Source organism: Mesocricetus auratus, unplaced genomic scaffold, assembly GCF_017639785.1.
Source record: "Mesocricetus auratus isolate SY011 unplaced genomic scaffold, BCM_Maur_2.0 Super-Scaffold_100125, whole genome shotgun sequence".
In the NCBI taxonomy this organism is placed as follows: Eukaryota; Metazoa; Chordata; class Mammalia; order Rodentia; family Cricetidae; genus Mesocricetus; species Mesocricetus auratus.
The window spans coordinates 715249-733711 of record NW_024429248.1 but is presented as its reverse complement, the minus strand read 5'-3'; the positions used below and the strand labels follow the sequence as shown (position 1 = coordinate 733711).

General features: G+C 44.0%; 1 long non-coding RNA gene and 3 other non-coding genes across 4 annotated transcripts in view; all 4 read left to right on the top strand.

Annotated features, from left to right (window-relative positions):
* Positions 1-18463, top strand: part of LOC110339510 — a 205045-nt gene that overhangs the window by 45237 nt on the left and 141345 nt on the right. The window lies entirely within an intron of this gene.
* Trnac-gca lies at positions 261-332 on the top strand. Its single transcript has one exon. It is a non-coding gene; the product is annotated as a tRNA-Cys (tRNA).
* Trnac-gca lies at positions 8603-8674 on the top strand. Its single transcript has one exon. It is a non-coding gene; the product is annotated as a tRNA-Cys (tRNA).
* On the top strand, positions 13910-13981 carry Trnac-gca. Its single transcript has one exon. It is a non-coding gene; the product is annotated as a tRNA-Cys (tRNA).

The window sequence follows — 18463 nt, the reverse complement described above, 5'->3', positions numbered from 1 at the left end:
TGTAAATCTAACGTCCTTTGTAGTGGCTTATGTCTCTCTGTCTCCAGTTTTGCTGTTCCCACAGGCTGATCTGCATGTGGGAGGGAGCCCACATGACAACAGGAGGCAGAGGTGGATATACTGGAGACAGGAGAGAGACCTGTCTGGGCTGTGTTTGTGGAGGCATTGTGCTGGTATTTTCAAGTATAATGTATAAATTTTCGGGAGGTTGAGCATGAATATGAAGTTGAAAAGAACTTCTTAAAGACCTCTGGGAGGGAGGGGGTATAGCTCAGGGGTAGAGCATTTGACTGCAGATCAAGAGGTCCCTGGTTCAAATCCAGGTGCCTCCTACCATAAATTTATTTATTTATGGTTTATCTATAGAACTGTCACACACACTCAGTCCTATGTTTCTTCTGTTTATTCCACTCATGGTCCTAAGCAGAGCAGGGAGCTACTGGCCAGCTCATCATGTGGATGGATGGCTGCCTCTTGATACAAGCTCAATGTCCCTCCTATTCTTATTAAATGTTTCCATTATGCCTGCATATATCTAGTTTCTCCGGTTGTGTTGTGTTCTTTTTAAAATTTTTTTATTTTTGTTTTAAATAGCTTGTTTTACATGTCAATCCCAGTTCCATCTCCCTCCCCTCCTCCTGCACTCCCCTTCCCTGCCAGCCCCCCACCCTATTGCCATTTCCTTCCACATAGGGGATATCTAGAGTCTGTCATTTTACTCAGGGTAGGTTCCAGGCACTCCCCTAAGAATCCAGGCTGAGAGAGCATCCCTCTTTGTGCTGTGGGCACACGATGTCTGTGTGTATTCCAGGGATAAACACTGATCCACTGCTCAGGGCCCCATAGGTTGCCCTGGCCTCCTCATTGACACCCACATTCGGGGGTCCGGATCAGTACCATGCTGGCCTCCCAGCTGTTGGTCTGGGGTCCAAGAGCTCTCCCCTGTTCAGATCAGCTGTCTCTACTGGTTTTGCCAGCCCATTCTTTGCCAATTTGCTCATCGCTCCTCTCTCTCTGTCACTGGGTTCCTTGGGTTCAGTTCAGGGCTTAACTGTGGGTGTTTGCCTCTGCTTCCATCAGTCACTGGATGAAGGCTCCTGGATGGTTATAGACATCAAGTTCATTATCAGCAATGGGCATTCGGGGTGGTCTCTCCACTATTGATTAGCTTGCCAATTGGTGTCATCCCTTTAGATCACTAGAGGTCACAATGGTGCCTGATCTGTCTTCTAACCTATTATTCCCTCTTCCCCCTATTCTACCCCTTACACTCAACCTTCCTGTTACCCCATGACCTACTCTCTCTTCCTCTTCTCCCCCTCTCTTCTTCCCAGCTCCCACTCCCCCCCTCACCGTGTTCCCCATCTGTTTAGAGGATCTTGCCTCATTCCTCTTCTCTTGGGTACTATGCATATTTTTAGGTTCTTTCCTGTTTCCCAGACTCTCTATCAGTGGAAATGCAGACTGTCCCTATCCTGATCCATGTCTAAAATCCATATATGAGTGAGTACATACCATGTTTGTCTTTTTGTGACTGGGTTACCTCCCTCAGGATGGTTTCTTCCAGTGCTATCCATTTACCTGCGAATTTCAAGATTCCATTGTTTTTTCTGCTGAGTAATACTCCTGTGTGTAAATGTACCACATTTTCTCTATCCACTGTTCAGTTGAGGGGCATCTAGGTTGCTTCTAGGTTCTGTCTATTACAAATAATGCTGCTATGAACATAGTGGAGCAAATGCCCTTGTTGTATGACCTTGCCTCATTTGGATATATGCCTGAGAGTGGAATTGCTGGGTCTTGTGGTAGATTGATTCCCATTTTCCTGAGGAATCTCCATACTGCTTTCCAAAGTGGCTGTACGAGTTGGCACTCCCACCAGCAGTGGAGGAGTGTTCCCCTCTCTCCACATCCTCTCCAGCATAAATTGTCTTCGGTGTTTTTGATTTTAGCCATTCTGACAGGAGTAAGATGGTATCTCAGAGTTTTGATTTGCATTTCCCGGATGGCTAAGGACATTGAGCACTTTCTTCAGTGTTTCTTGGCCATTTTAGACTCCTCTATTGAGAATTCTCTATTTAGTTCTGTACCCCACCTTTTAATTGGATCCTTTGGTGCTTTGGAGACTTGCTTCTTGAGTTCTTTGTAAATTTTGGAGATTAGCCCTCTGTCAGATGTGGGGTTAGTGAATATCTTTTCCCATTCTGTGGACTGCCTTTTTGTCTTGTTGACTGTGTCCTTTGCCTTACAGTAGCTTTTTAGTTTCAGGAGGTCCCATTTGTTAATTGTCGATTTCAGTGTTTGTGCCACTGGTGTTATGTTCAGGAAGTGGTCTCCTGTACCAACTCATTGAAGAGTATCTCCCACTTTCTCTTCTAAAAGTTTCAGTGTGGCTGGATTTATGTTGAGATTTTTGATCCATTTGGACTTAAGTTTTGTACAAGGCAATAAACATGGATCTATCTGCAGTTTTCTGCATACCAGTACCCAGTTATGCCAGCACCATTTGTTGAAGATGCTTTCTGTTTTCCATTGTATAGTTTTAGCTTCTTTGTCAAAAATCAAGGTGTGTGGGTAAAAATCAGGGTTTTCAATTCGGTTCCATTGGTCTACCTGCCTATTTTTGTGTCAATACCAAGCTGTTTTCAGGACTATAGCTCTATAATAGAGCTTGAAGTCAGGTATGGTGATGCCTCCTGAAGTTCCTTTATTGTATAGGGTTGTTTTGGCTATCCTAGGCCTTTTGTTTTTCCATATAAAGTTGATTATTGTTCTTTCCAGATCCTTGAAGAATTGTGATGGGATTTTGATAGGGATTGCATTGAATCTGTAGACTGCTTTTGGCAAGATTGCCATTTTTATTATGTTGATCCTACCAATCCAAGAGCATTTTCTCGTATCCTCTTTGATTTCTTTCTTTAAAGACTCAAAGTTCTTAATATACAAGTCTTTAGCTTCCTTGGTTAACATTATCCCCAGATATTTGATGCTGTTTATGGTTATTGTAAAGGATGATGTTTCTCTGATTTCTTTCTCAGTCACTTCATCATCTGTATATAATAGGGCCACTGATTTTTTTTGAGTTTACCTTGTATCCTGCCACATTGCTGAAGGTGTTTATCAGCTCTAGGAGTTCCCTTGAGGAGTTTTTCAGGTCACTTATGTAAACTATCATATCATCTGCAAATAGTGAAAGTTTGACTTCTTCTTTTCCTATTTGTATCCCCTTTATCTGTCACGTCTGCTGCGTGGCCTGTGTCCGAGAACGTGCGGAGGGTGTCGGGGATTGACAACACAGAGTCTCGTTCAATGATATAAAGAGAACTTTAAACAGGCTCCAAAAAGGTTCAAGAAAACCTCCTAAGAAAAGCTCCCACCAGAGAAGCTTCTGCTCTCTCCTCTACCCTGGCTGGTTCTGCTCTGACACCAGAGGTGGATGTGTGTGGGTTTTTGAAGGTGCGGTTAGTCTTTGGACAAGGTCGAGGTCAGGGCGGTTTCCGTGGGAAGGCCTTTTTCAGGAACTTATTGTATCATTTTTAGTAAACATGTTTTTACTAAACATTGTCTACAGCTGCCTACTCCCAGGCAGAAGGGGAAGTGGGTCTGGTGTTCCCACATTTATCTCCTTTTGTTGTCTTATTGCTGTGGCTAGAACTTCAAGTACAATATTGAAGTGATATGGAGAGAGTGGACAGCCTTGTCTTGTTCCTGATTTTAGAGGAATTGCTTTGAGTTTCTCTCCATTTAGTTTGATGTTAGCTGTTGGTTTACTGTATATTGCTTTTATTATATTCAGGCATGTTCCTGTTATCCCTGATCTCTCTAGGACCTTTATCATGAAGGGGTGCTGGATTTTGTCAAAGGCTTTTTCAGCATCTAGTGAGATGATCATGTGGTTTTTCTTTCGCAGTTTGTTTATATGGTGGATTACATTGATAGATTTGTCTAATGTTGAACCATCCCTGCATTCCTGGGATGAAGCCTACTTGATCATGGTGGATGATTTTTCTGATGTGTTCTTGAATCTGGTTTGCGAGTATTTTATTGAGTATTTTTGCATCGATGTTCATGAGGGAAATTGGTCTATAGTTCTCTTTCTTAGTTGTGTCTTTGTGTGGCTTGGGTATCAAGGTAATTGTAGCCTCATAAGAAGAGTTTGGCAGTGAGCCTCCTACTTCTATTATGTGGAATACTTTGAGGAGTATTGGAATTAGCTCTTCTTTGAATTTTTGGTAGAATTCTGCACTGAAGCCATCTGGGCCTGTGGTTTTTTGTTTGGGAGACTTTTGATGACTGCTTCTATTTCATTAGGGGTTATAGGTCTGTTTAGATTGTTTATCTGCTCTTGATTTAGTTTTGGCAAGTGATATCTATCCAGGAAATTGTCCATTTCCTTTAAATTTTCAAATTTTGTGGAGTACAGATTTTGAAATATGCCCTGATGTTTCTCTGGATTTCCTCAGAGTCTGTTGTTATGTCCCCTTTTTCATTTCTGATTTTATTAATTAGCATACATTCTCTCTGCCTTTTGGTTAGTTTGGACAGAGGTTTGTCTATTTTGTTGATTTCTCAAAGAACCAACTCTTTGTTTCATTGATTCTTCTCAATGTTTTCCTGGTTTCTACTTGATTGATTTCAGCCCTCAATTTGATTATTTCCTGGCGTCTGCTCCTCCTGGGTGAGTTTGCTTCTTTTTGTTCTAGAACATTCAGCTGTGCTATTAATTCTCTAGTATGACTGTTCTCAAGTTTCTTCATGTGGGCACTTAGTGCTGTAAACTTTCCTCTCAGCACTGCTTTCAAAGTGTCCCATAAGTTTGTGTATGTTGTGTCTTCATTCTCATTGAATTCCAGGAAGTCTTTAATTTCTGTTTTTATTTCTTCCTTTACCCAGGGATGGTGCAATTGTGCATTGTTCTATTTCCATGAGTTTGTACGGTTTCTGCGATTTGTGTTATTGTTTTAATGCATGGTGGTCCGATAAGATACAGGGGGTTATTCCAATTTGTTTGTATCTGTGGAGATTTGCTATGCTTCCTATTATGTGATCAATTTTTTGAGAAGGTTACATGTGGCGCCAAGAAGGAGGTATATCCCTTTGTGTTTGGGTGGAATGTTCTATAGATATCTGTTAAACCCAGTTGGGTCATAACTTCTATTAGTTCTTTTGTTTCTTTGTTAAGTTTCTGTCTGGAGGTCCTGTCTAGCGGTGAGAGCGGAGTGTTGAAGTCTCCCACTATTAGTGTGTGCGATTTTATGTACAACTTGAGCTTTAGTAATGTTTCTTTCACGAATGTAGGTGCCTTTGTATTTGGGGCATAGATGTTTAAAACTAAGACTTCATCTTGATGTACTTTTCCTTTGATGAATAGGAAGTGTCCTTCATCTCTTTTGATTGATTTTAATTTGAAGTCTAGTTTGGTAGATATTAGGATTGCTACACCCGCTTGTTTCTTGGGACCATTTGATTGGAAGATCTTTTTTCCCAACCCTTTACTCTGAGATAACGTCTGTCTTTGATGTTGAGATGTGTTTCTTGTATGCAGCAGAAGGAAGGGTTCTGTCTTTGTATCCATTCTGCTAGTCTGTGTCTTTTTATAGGCAAGTTGAGGCCGTTGACATTGAGGGATATTAATGACCATTGATTAATGATTCTTGTTTGTGTTTGATTTATTGTTAGTGAAGTTATTTGTGTAGTTTCTCCTCCCTTTTTCTTTTGGTGTTTTGTAAAGTGGGATTATATATTGCCTGTGTCTTTGTGAATGTAGTTATCTTCCTTGGATATAGGTTTTCCTTCTAGCACTTTCTATAGAGCTGGATTCATGGATACTTATTGTTTAAATCTGGCTTTGTCATGGAATATTTTGTTTTCTCCATCTATGGTAATTGAAAGCTTTGCTCGATATAGTAGTCTGGGCTGGCATCCTTGTTCCCTTAGCGTTTGTAGGACATCTATCCAGGATCTTCTGGCTTTCATCATTTCCATTGAGAAGTCAGGTGTAATTCAGATAGGTCTGCCTTTGTATGTTACTTGGCCTTTTTCTTTAGCTGCTCTTAATATTTTCTCTTTATTCTGTAGGTTTGATGTTTTGATTATTATATGGTGAGGTGACTTCTTTTTCTGGTCCAGCCTATTTGGTGTTCTGTAAGATTCTTGTATTTTCATAGGCATATCTTTCTTTAGGTTAAGGAAGTTTTCTTCTATGATTTTGTTGAATATGTTTTCTGTACCTTTGAGTTGTATTTCTTCACCTTCTTCTATACCTACTATTCTCAGGTTTGGCTTCTTCACAGTGTCCCATATTTCCGGGATATTTTGTGTTAGGGATTTGTTGGTTTTGAGATTTTCTTTTGCTGATGACTCTATATCCTCTAATGAATCTTCAACACCTGAGATTCTCTCTTCTATCTCTTGTATTCTATTGGTGATACTTGCATCTGTAGTTCCTGATCATTTACCCCGCTTTTCTATTTCCAGCATCCCCCCCCCCGTTTTGTGTTTTCTTTATCGTTTCTATTGCAGCTTCCAATCCTTCAACTGTTTGAGTTGTTTCCTTCATTTGTTTGGTTGTTTTTTCTTGGTGCTCTTTAGATTCTTTAAGAGATTTGTTTATTTCTTGAAAACTTTCCCCCATTTCATGGATTTTTTTCTTCTATTTCTTTAAGGGATTTCCTCATTTCTTCTTTGAGGGTCTCTATCATCTTCATGAAATAATTTTTAAGGTTTGTCTCCTCTGCTTCATCTATGTAGTGCTTTTCAGTACTTGCTGGTGTTGGTTCCCTAGATTCTGGTGGAGTCATGTTGGTCTTTCTATTACTGAGTGAGCTCTTATTCTGTCTTCTTCCCATCTCTTCTTCCAGTGGGTGCTAGTGGGGTCTTTCCGTCTCCACTGGTATCCTTCCTTCCTGAAGCTGAAGCTGGGGATGTTGACACTGAAGCTTAAGCTGAATCTGGGGTTGCCTGAGTTTTGTGGCCTGGAAGGGCTGATGTCTTTCCTGAAGCTGGGCTCGCTGGAGTTTGGGTCCTGGAAGGGCTGATGTCTTTCCTGTGTGGATGGTTTTTCTGAAGCAGTGCTCGCCGGAGTTTGGGGCCTGGAAGGGCTGATGTCTTTCCTGTGTGTGTTGGGTTCTTAACGAGAAGGCAAGGACTATGATGGAGAATTCTTCTGAATTTTCCAGGCATTGCAGCCATACAGACAGTCAGTGTCCAGGGAACAGAAAGGAAACACAAATCATAAATGATATCCCTACATGCTGTCTGCTGAACATGTGATCAGAACTAAGAAGACAAAGCTCAGAACCGGGCTGTCTGTGGAGGGTTGGAGTTTCCCATGTGAGCTCTTTCCCCTTCCAGAGCTCCCTGCTCAGCTCACTTGGTTCATCTTCAAAGGCTAAAGCCTGGCTCAGCTGCTGTACCAGGGAGAGAGGGATCCTGCAGTGTTGCTGCTGCCAGTGCTGGCTAGGGCCCTGTGAGATCCTTGAGTGGCAGCTCATTCTGTCTTCAGGGAGGGTGGAGGGGGTGTCTGGGGGAGTGTAGGAGCTAGATGGTGGAGCACACTAGGAGAACACGACCCACAGAATCAACTCATGTGTCTCACAGACTGAATAGACAATCATGGCACCTGCAGGGAACTGTGCTAGGTCCAGTGCATTTATGCTAAGGTTGTTTAGCTTGGGGTCTTGTGGAACTCCTAAGAGTGTGAGTACAGATGTCTTTCACTCTTTTCCATGCTCTCAGGACCCTTTTTCCCTGTTGGGTTTCCTCGTCCAACCTTGATATGAGGGTTTTGTCTAGTCTTATTACATATTATTGTGCTGTGTTCATTGATATCCCTGGGAGGTTTGCTCTTCTCTGAAGGGAAATGGAGAGCAGTGGTTCTCAAGGTGAGGTAGATGCATGAGGGGTGACTGGCATGGCTTCAGGGATGGGAGGCTGAGGTTGAGATGCATTGTGTGAGAAAAGAATGAATAAAAATTAAAAGAAAAAGTTATGGACCTGGAGAGCTGCAGAGCTGAGGAAGGCATCTCACCAGTCAGGTCTGGCTGCTTCTGGGAAGTAGGTCTCAGAGGATCTGTAGTTTAATGTTATCGTCAGAACATATCACCACCCATGAAATTTATTAACTGGGTACTCTGGTACCAATGGGGGTATAGCTTGGGAATAGAATTACACCCAATAGTGAGTCAGTCAGAATTGTCCACAGAGCTTGTAGAGACACATCAGACCCTGGCTCCCTCCCAGAGGGTCTGACCAAGGAGTTCTCAGTGGACAGAGAACTTTCCCTTTTGTCCACTCTTGCCTCTCACTCACCCCTAAAGGTCAGCTAAGCAGACAGTGTATTTGTCCATGGCTCCTTTGGTTGGGTTGAAGAAGGCTGTAACAGCAGCCTCCTGAATTTAATGTCCTTGTATCAGCTAGGATCTAAGGAAGAGGATGGTAGTCATTCCTGAGGACAAGGCAGTCATGTGCAGAGGCAGCTCAGGGCTGGGCCTCATAGGAGGAAGCAGATGATTGCAGAGCACTGGCAAGTGTACCTGTGATGTTAACAGCCAGGGAGTGGCCATGCAGGTTATGAGTGCCTTTGAGACATTAATAGACAGGTGGGGGTATAGCTCAGGGGTAGAGCATTTGACTGCAGATCAAGAGGTCCCTGGTTCAAATCCAGGTGCCCCCTTTCCACATGATTTTTTGGAAACTAGCTGACCACATTCAAATTATAGACCTCCTATCTCATATGGCTTTGGATTCATGCAGTTTGAACAGGTCTCTGTCATCACCCATCAGATCCCTCACTAGTGTATGTATGTGACAGCTGGTTGTGTATATATGGTCATTAGATCTCAAGTCTTCAAAGTGATCAAGTCTTCAGCAATTTTAGAAAACATTGTGAGTTCTATAAACCTAGAATTGCGGTGTTTAATTTTAAAGAACCATCGGTGGTTCTCAGCCAGTGTATGGAAGTCAACACACAGATGCAGTGGGCAGCAGGCCAAGGAATCTAAAGAAAATGGAGTGGGGGATACAGGGATGGTATTCCACCATAGTTGGAGATATCCATTGGCTCATCAGAGCCCGTGATGTGGGATCCCAGGCTTCCAGATGTCATGTATCAGAGCTGTAGATCATATGGATTCCATAGCTCACAGGGGTCATGCTCATGGGTCTCGTTTGCATCCAATGGTGGCTCCTGACTGGCATCTGTTCTAAAGGCTCAACATCTGTGCTGTGGCACCCATGAGTCCATGTTTCAAGTGCTACTCCTTGTAATAAACTTCCCACCAATGACCCCGAGTTTCTTGGCAGCTGTTGCTACAGCTCAGTGTGAAGGGCCACGCAGAGTCTGACCGTGCTGGGTCTCTGGTGCACACCACGGACAGCTCCTCTGTCTGCTGTTTGTACTGAAGACACAGAGGGGACATGCAGACACCCCACACACATACACGCTGTGTTGATGGCCTCACTTCTTTCTCCAGAGAGACCGAGACTCTTTAAGATCAAACACAGAATCAAATCAGCACAGTGCTGGGGTCACAGTGTCCTTGTCTCTTGTGACAGACTCCAGTGGAGTTTTGGATGATGTCCATCTCCCCAATCTTGAAAGACAAGTTCCTTGTCTGACATGACCCTTTTCTGTAACAAGTGACAGTGCTTAGGAAGATCCAATGCTGATGCCAGGGATCTTCTGGATTATTCCTTTGATACCCTGGGGATGGCTGATGGTTACCAGTTACTAAATAACAACTGCATGCATTCTATTTCTAGACAGACAGAGAGACAGAGACAGAAAGAGGGAGAGACAGAGAGAGACAGAGAGACACTAGAAGACTGGATATTAAGGTTGTGCTGACTCCACAGTGCATTGAGCAGTGGTAATCTTCTGTTCCTATTATTTGCTTACATATTTGTATAAATTCATCAGTGAGGCTCCTGAGCCTGTTTTTTATTTTATTATTTTAATTTTAAATAGCTTGCTTCACATGTCAATCCCAGTCCCCTCTTCCTCCCCTCCTCCCGCACCCCCCCACCGTACCCCTCAGCTTACCATCCTATCCCCACTTCCTTCCACATAGGGGATATCCAGAGTCTGTCATTTCACTCAGAGCAGGGTCCAGGCACTCTCCTAAAAGTCCAGGCTGAGAGAGCATCCCTCTTTGTGTTACGGACACACGAAGTCCATTTATATGCCAGGGATAGACACTGATCTACTGCCTAGGGCCCCAGAAGTTGCCTAGGCCTCCACACTGACTCTCACACTCAGGGCATATATTGAAAAGATGAAAATTCATACAACAAGGACATCTGCTCCACTGTGTTCATAGCAGCATTATTTGTAATAGCCAGAACTGGAAGCAATCTAGATGCCCCTCAACTGAAGAGTGGATAGAGAAAATGTGGTACATTTACACAATGGAGTACTACTCAGCAGAAAAAAACAATGGAATCTTGAAATTCGCAGATAAATGGATGGCACTATAAGAAACCATCCTGAGTGAGGTAACCCAGTCACAAAAAGACAAACATTGTATGTACTTACTCATATATGGATTTTAGACATGGATCGGGATAGTGCCATTCTGCACTTTTACTGACAGAGAGTCTGGGAAACAAGAAAGAACCTAAAAGATATGCATGGTACCCAAGAGAAGAGGAATGAGGCAAGATCCTCTGAACAGATTGGGAACATGGCAAGGGGTTGGGGGAGTGGGAGCTGGAGGGGGAGTAGAGGAAGAGAGAGTAGGTCATGGGGGAACAGGAAGGTTGAGTGGGGGGTACATTAGGGGGAGGAGGGAATCATAGGTTAGAAGACAGATCTGTCACCAGTGAGACCTCTAGTGATCTAAAGTGATGACACCAACTGGCAAGATAAGCATTAGTGGAGAGACCACGTTAAATGCCCATTCCTGATAATGAACTTGATGTCTATAACCATCCTAGAACCTTCATCCAGTGATTGATGGAAGCAGAGGCAAACACCCACAGTTAAACACTGAACTGAACCCAGTGACAGAGAGAGAGGAATGATGAGCAAATTGGCAAAGAATGGTCTGGCGAAACCAGCAGAGACAGCTGATCTGAGCCTGGTTTTGAGGTAATGGTTTTACTATTTTGGGAAAGCCTCGTTCTATGGATGAAATATACACTGGAGGTATGTTTATGAGATAAATTTGAATGAATATTTTCCCAAGAAGAAGACTTCTGTGATTGCCATGATCATCTTATGCCAATCTCAAAAGTTGTGCTATAGCCTCCCTGATATCCTCCCCAGTCTCTGTTTTCCACACAATACATCCTTTGGCTGTGGTCCTTCCTCTCCTACATCCTTGGCATCTGTGTGGTCGTTTAGCCTCACTGTGATGCTTCCAGAGAAAGGACCCTCATGGCACAGATACCTGACCCCACTTCAGTGCAGTCTGTGAGCTGAGCTCTGAGTACCTGATCCATCCTGATGCTGAGCTGATGGATTAGGGCAAGCATGGGGCTAAAATCTCTCTGACTTTGAGATTTTTCTGTCAATTATAGGAGCAGAAAATGATAAGGCAGGAGAGCAGAGGGTGAAAAGCCCAGAAATGATTCCCAGTACAAGCGTCTGCTGAGGGCCGGCACGAGGCAGAGTGTAGCAGGCTTTTTTTTGGCTGCCAGTCCCCAAATCATGGCATGGAGACTTATTATTAGGTATCACATGCTTGTCCCAACTAGCTCTCAGTACCTATTGGAACCCATTTCTCTTCATTTTTTTTTTTTGCTTCTAGGATTTTTACTTTTCTTTCATTTTGTAGGACCTACTTCCATTCTTACTCTGTGTCTGATTGGTGGAGAGTGCCTGGTTGTCTGCCTCTGGGGGTCTCCCTCTCTCTCTTATTCTCTCCTCTCTCCTTCTTCTATTTATTCTCTCTGCCCACAAGCCTCACCCATCCCTCTTCTTCCTAGCTATTGGCCATTCATATTTTTATTAGACTAATCAGGTGCCCTAGGCAGTTAGGCTAAAAGAGCAACATGTCTTTACATAATTTAATATGCATCATAAACTAATGTAACACACCTTTGCCTAGTTAAACAAATGCAACTTAAAAAATGCAACACACCTTTACCTAGTTAAAGTACTAGTCCACAATTCAAACAAAGGTAAGTTATATTCCTCAACAATGGGGAGAGAACAGCAATGGTGGGGGACTTGGAGACAAAACCATGGGAGGGAAGCAGAGTTGAACTCCAGCTCTCACAGTAGATCTCCAACTCAGGCCAAGCACTGCTGCTGCGGAATGTTATTTCAAGGTGCGTGAGTTTTGTTTATGTTGCATTTGTTTAACTCTGTGAAGTTGTGTTACTGTGCCTGTCTAAAATACGAGGTGGTCCTAGTAAAGAGCTGGATGGCCGATAGTGAGGCAGGAGCAAGGATAGGCAGGGCTGGCAGGCGGAGAGTATAAATATAATATAAGGAGAAACATGGAGCAATAAGAAGGAGAGAACCAGAGGAAGAGGACATCAGGGACCAGCCACCCAGCCAGCCATGGGGTATAAGGAAAGTAAGATATACAGAAGAAAGAAAGATAAAAGCCCAGAGGAGAAAGGTAAATGGGACAATTTAAATTAAGAAGAACAGTAGGGAGATCTTACTAGGTACCTGTGGCACTGACCACATTTTGTCATAACCACAGGTGCTTATGGGGCATGTGGGATAGAGGCCTCAGGAGAGGCATGCATGGTAGCTCTCCGGGTTCCGGTGGAGTCTTGGAGGGCAGTTCAGACTGGATGCTCGGAGCGCTGACGCTGGGTTACATATTCTCCTGTAAGTGATTTCTCACCCACTAAAAATAGCCTATGACATCCCTATCCTGTGTATGGTAATCTACACCAATAAAAATCTAACAAGCAACAAGCCAAGATAAGACTGGGCATTCATAGCAAAGATAAGACTCTGTGTGTAATTTACTTGGGATCTGAGTGGCAAGACCCCCAAACAAGCATAAAAAGCCAAAAGAAATAAAAACACCTTCCCACACATTGCTGAGCAGCCAAGGCTGCAGGGTTCTGGGCATCCATGGATTCTGTGTGTCCTGATGCAGGTCTATGGGACGGATATAGTAACTCAAGCCTGATAGTGTCCTGTCTGGAGGAGGTGGTTCAGGTCCTGGAGGGCATTGGAGATGAGAAGTCACCATGTGTACTACATCCCTGCGTGATAAGTGGCCTGTGCCAATGAGGGATTCTACACAAGTACAAGGGTAAAAATCAGGGACTCTTTGTCAATCAAGCCCTGCTCCAAGACTCTGTCACTTGCTGATCACATGTTAGCAACCGCTGTCCAGTGTCATGCTTGAGTGACCATGGTTTCCGGAGGTCCTTAGTCATACCTGTGGACTGTGCTTGACTTGGTCATTAAGCAGGAGTGTTGTATTCATGCTTACTTTAATCATTGTCTTTTTATTTCACATCTACAGCACAGAAAGGCAGAGGAAAAAGAGGAATTACACCCCATAGAGTGTCATTGTCAGAATTGTCCACAGACCTTGTAGAGAAGACACATCAGACCCTGGGTCCTTGCCAGAGAGTCTGACCAAGGAGTTCTCAGTGGACAGAGAACTTTCCCTTTTGTCCACTCCTGCCTCCCCCTTGCCCACAAAAGTCAGCTAAGCAGACAGCGTATTTGTCCGTGGCTCCTTTGGTTGGGTTGAAAAAGGCTGTAGCAGCAGGCCTTCTGAGTTTAATGTCCCTGCCTTGGCTAGGGTTTCAGACAGGGCGATGGTAGTCATTCCTGAGGACATGGCAGTCATGTGCAGAGGCAGCCCAGGGCTGGGCCTCATAGGAGGAAGCAGATGATGGCAGAGCACTGGCAAGTTTACCTGTGATGTCAACAGCCAGGGAGTGGCCATGCAGGTTGTGAGTGCCTGTGAGACATTAATAGACAGGTGGGGGTATAGCTCAGGGGTAGAGCATTTGACTGCAGATCAAGAGGTCCCTGGTTCAAATCCAGGTGCCCCCTTTGGGATTTTTTGTAGATGCCAGATCATAAAATATTGTGTGGTCCTTGAAGAATCAAGTAAACCCCTGTTACCCACCTTGTCCATTGTCCTGGATGTTGTATTATGTTCTGATCTTGGTTCACCTAGGTGCTGGATGCTACTCATGCCCCCCACCTGTCTGCTGCTTTCTGGGACCCACTGTGGTCCCAGTCACCTATGCTAAGGCATAGACTATCCTCTATGGGGGTGACCAGGTGACTCACTCACTGAAGGAAATTGATGTAGAACCAGCTTCCCGTAGGTCTTGCTCTGTCTCCTCTGGAAGCCCCTCTGGAGCCCCAGGAGGGTTCTCTCACTGTGGTTTCCTTGCCCTGTCCTTCAGGTCCTACAACATCTGTGGAAACATTTCACCTATTAGTTGTCTCCTGTTTAGAATAAAACTTTCTGAAGTGAAGAGACAATGTCTTATATGTCTGTATGCAGTCAACACTGATGACAGGGTTCAGAAACTAGCAAGCTACTCAAGTGTTTATTGAATAAAGAAATAGAATGTAATAGTCAGTATCTTCCTGAGGGCTTAGGTCATGGAGAAGGCTCTCTCTGAGCTTCATCTAAGGGTCATCAATGACCTAGGACCAGGAGGTCTTGTCCTATGTCCTTGTGTGAACTTATGGAAAAACCCACAGCCAGGCATCTTTTCAAGGTCAAAGTTGGTGCCTTTACCACACCTTGAGTGTGTGTGTGTGTGTATGTGTGTGTGTGCATGTGTGTGTGTGCGTGTATTGGCCTAGTGAAAGCTGGAGATGAGAAGAGGGATGGGAGACATCAGTGTAGAAAACCTGTCAACTTCTGGATCATTAACAGCAGATCATGAACATGTAGGTATCTTGGGTGTGGATCCAAGGTTGAAGAGGTACTAATGAAGTATTAGCTACATTCAGTCACCTTGGGGGTGTAGCTCAGTGGTAGACCAAGAGGGTTCTGGTTCAAACCCAGGTGCCCCCAATCCATATCTAGTTTTCACCTTTTATAAAAACACCTACGTTTGGTTTATTCTTACTAGACACTAGTGTTAAAATATTTTCTCCTTCAACCAGTAAATTCTAAGTATTTATTATTGTGTTTCTTTACCCCAAATCACTTGAAGGTCAGTAAAAGGTCTCCTTCCCAGGCCTTTCCCCAGAACATTTAATGGGGCTTAGACACCGTGAAAGCTTTCCAGTGGCTTCCTGACCACTGGTAAGTGAAGTGGAGAGCGGCCTTACAGAATTTCCTGGGCACCTCTGGGGGACAGGCTGCATCACGCCACTTCTGTATGCCCGGCATCTGTGCTCTGAACCTTTGCTCCTGTCTCCAGCATCTGTGCTGTGGTCTTTGCACATGTCTCCAGCATCTGTGCTCTGATCCTTTGCTCCTGTCTCCAGCATCTGTGCTCTGATCCTTTGCTCCTGTCTCCAGCATCTGTGCTCTGATCCTTTGTTCCTGTCTCCAGCATCTGTGCTCTGGGTCTTTGCTCCTGTCTCCAGCATCTGTGCTCTGATCCTTTGCTCCTGTCTCCAGCATCTGTGTTCTGTGTCTTTGCTCCTGTCTCCAGCATCTGTGCTGTGGTCTTTGCTCCTGTCTCCAGCATCTGTGCTGTGGTCTTTGCTCCTGTCTCCAGCATCTGTGCTCTGGGTTTTTGCTCCTGTCTCCAGCAGCTGTGCTCTGATCCTTTGTTCCTGTCTCCAGCATCTGTGCTCTGGGTTTTTGCTCCTGTCTCCAGCATCTGTGCTCTGTGTCTTTGCTCCTGTCTCCAGCAGCTGTGCTCTGTGTCTTTGCTCCTGTCTCCAGCGTCTGTGCTCTGTGTCTTTGCTCCTGTCTCCAGCATCTGTGCTCTGGGTTTTTGCTCATGTCTGCAGCATCTGTGTGTGTTAACACTGATGAGCAGCCAGCACCAGCATCTTTCAGCAGCAGCTGCCTTTTAACACTTCCCAGGTCATGAATTCTCCCCCTTTATATGGAGAAGTCTTGGGATGGGATAGACCTGGCAGTCTAATCCCAGGTAGAAGGGTCTTTGCGTCAATGAGAGAGACCTTGAAAGTCCAAGGCTGTTTGTAGAAGGTTAAATAGCAACTTGTCGATGGATAAGTCAAGTTCTGTGCTGTTTAGTTTGTGCAACAGTTGAAGGAAATTTTTCGTCTCATTTAACATTTGAAAGAAAGAACTCTGCAGAAGGGATTAAGGAATTATAGTGGCCATCTCAAGACTAAAAGTTAAAGGTTTTTTTGTTGTTTTTGAGAACAAATGGCTTTTTTGATAGGAAAAAAACTCAGAACCCATTGTGGATCCAGATAGAATATAATTTGGAAGTACACTCCTAATTTTTACCATCCTTCACACGAATCATCTTGTATGACCTTTTAAAGCAACTATCTTGAACACATTCCTCATTTGTATTTATATAATCACTAGAAATCTATCACACACATGTCAAACACGGGTGCTTATTAAAGCCATTTGGTCACATTGGCTTCTTGATCTCTGCACTGAATGGCAGAGAAACCACCTGTCATTCTGATGCAAAGTCACTGGGTCAGTTTGTCCCACTCCTCACCCTGTGCTGCACCACCAACATGTCCTTCAGTCCTTTATTTCTTTTTAATTTATGTGTATGGGTGTTTTTCCTACATGTATGTCTGAACAACACATGGCTGTCTGGTGTCCAAGGAGCCTGGGAGAGCTGGAGTTAGAAATTATTATGAGCTGCCAAATGGATGCTAGGAATCACATCTGCATCTTCTTCAAAAGCAACATGTGCTCTTAAACATGAGCTGTCACCCCAGCTTCCTGCCCTCCAGTCCCATCTCCCTCTTCTTGGTGGACATTTCTCTTATATTGGTTTCCTTTTTTCTTATTCTGCTCTTTGACCTATTAATCCTTTGTCCATGGTTTAAATGTGCCCTGTGATATGCGACCAAATGATTCTTATAGACCCAGGAACCAGAACAAAGGCCACCTTCTATGTCCTGGTCGCTGGTGGTATTCCAGGTCCCCGCCCACCTCACACACTGACGACACAGTATAATGGGATTCACCATCTGCTTACCAGGGTAAGGTTCATCCCAGCTGGCTATGTGTGTTCCTTGGATTCCAGATCTTCCAGGTGACCAAGAATTCATCATATTAGAAGGTTGAGTGGGTTCCCTAATCCTCAGCCATGGAAACTTCAGTAGCATGAACCAGTATCTGCATCTAGAGCTGCCTTGGAAGCCAGCACAACCACTGGAGAGGGCAGTGGACAATGACCCTAAAGATAGGTGTTTTTCTGCCTAAACTATAGAACTCCAGTTGATTCTCCAGAGCTGGAGATTGGGGATCCCAGGATGTGGGGGTGAAGTACACAGCCTCCTGGATTCCAAGCTGACTGTTGGAATGGTGGGCATCCAATGGAGGCTGTTGACTGTCACCTCTTCTAAATGGTCAGGGTCCATGCTCTGATAGCCATGCTTCAGTGTTTTAAGTTCATTCCACAGAATAGACCAAAGACTCCAACTTTTCATAGACAGCATTTGCTACATAGCCCCATATAGGGTCAAGCCAAGCCTGACAACTCTTGGACTCCAGTGTGTACCATGGACAGCTCCACAGCCTGCAGGCTTTACAGTCTTTACTGAAGACACAGAAGGAACATGCAGACCCCCTGCACTGTGCAGAGGCCTCAGCTATTTCTGTAGAGTGACTAAGATGGCATGAAAACAGTCAAATTATCACAATGCTGTCTAGTTATACAGCTCTGCAGACATTGACACTTGCTGCTGCACAAACTTGAGAATTTGTTTTTCATATATATATATATACACACACACATATATATATGCATATATATATCCAAATGAAAAAGCCAGTTTTATAGTAACATGTATATAATCCAAGCAGTCCTAAGGAAAGTTGGGAGTTGGAGACAGGAAATTCTGGAAGCTCATGGCCTGTTAGCCTAGAGTGTATATCCCAGTTTCAAGCAATAAGAAGGACTGTCCTTCAAATAAAGCAGGAGTTGAGGTGTGGCACTTCAGGCTTTCCTCTGACCTCCCCACATGCTCCATGGCATACACATGCCCTCAGGTGCAAACACATCATCTATACACATGCTCAGATACACACACACACACACACACAAATATTGGGAGTTTACAGTGTCCCTTTCTTCCCTTTATACTAATTATTACTAGTCATGAGTAAGGTTCCCTAGGGCATGGGAGATGAGATGTCGGAGAGTATCCTTGGATGAGTGCAGGGATATGGTGCTAGTAAGGAACATATACAGAGATAAAATAGTGTAAATCACTGTCAGAGCATTGCCTTCATGTCAGGCAACCCTTGGTCACTGCTGGTTCTCACTTCTCCATAATTTGGAAGACTGAATCAGGTTTTTTGGGTTATTTCTTCTTCTGATACATTAATTGATTTGGCAAATGGAGGCTAAGAAGGAAAAAGAGGAAAGGCATTGATGTCTTATCCAGCTC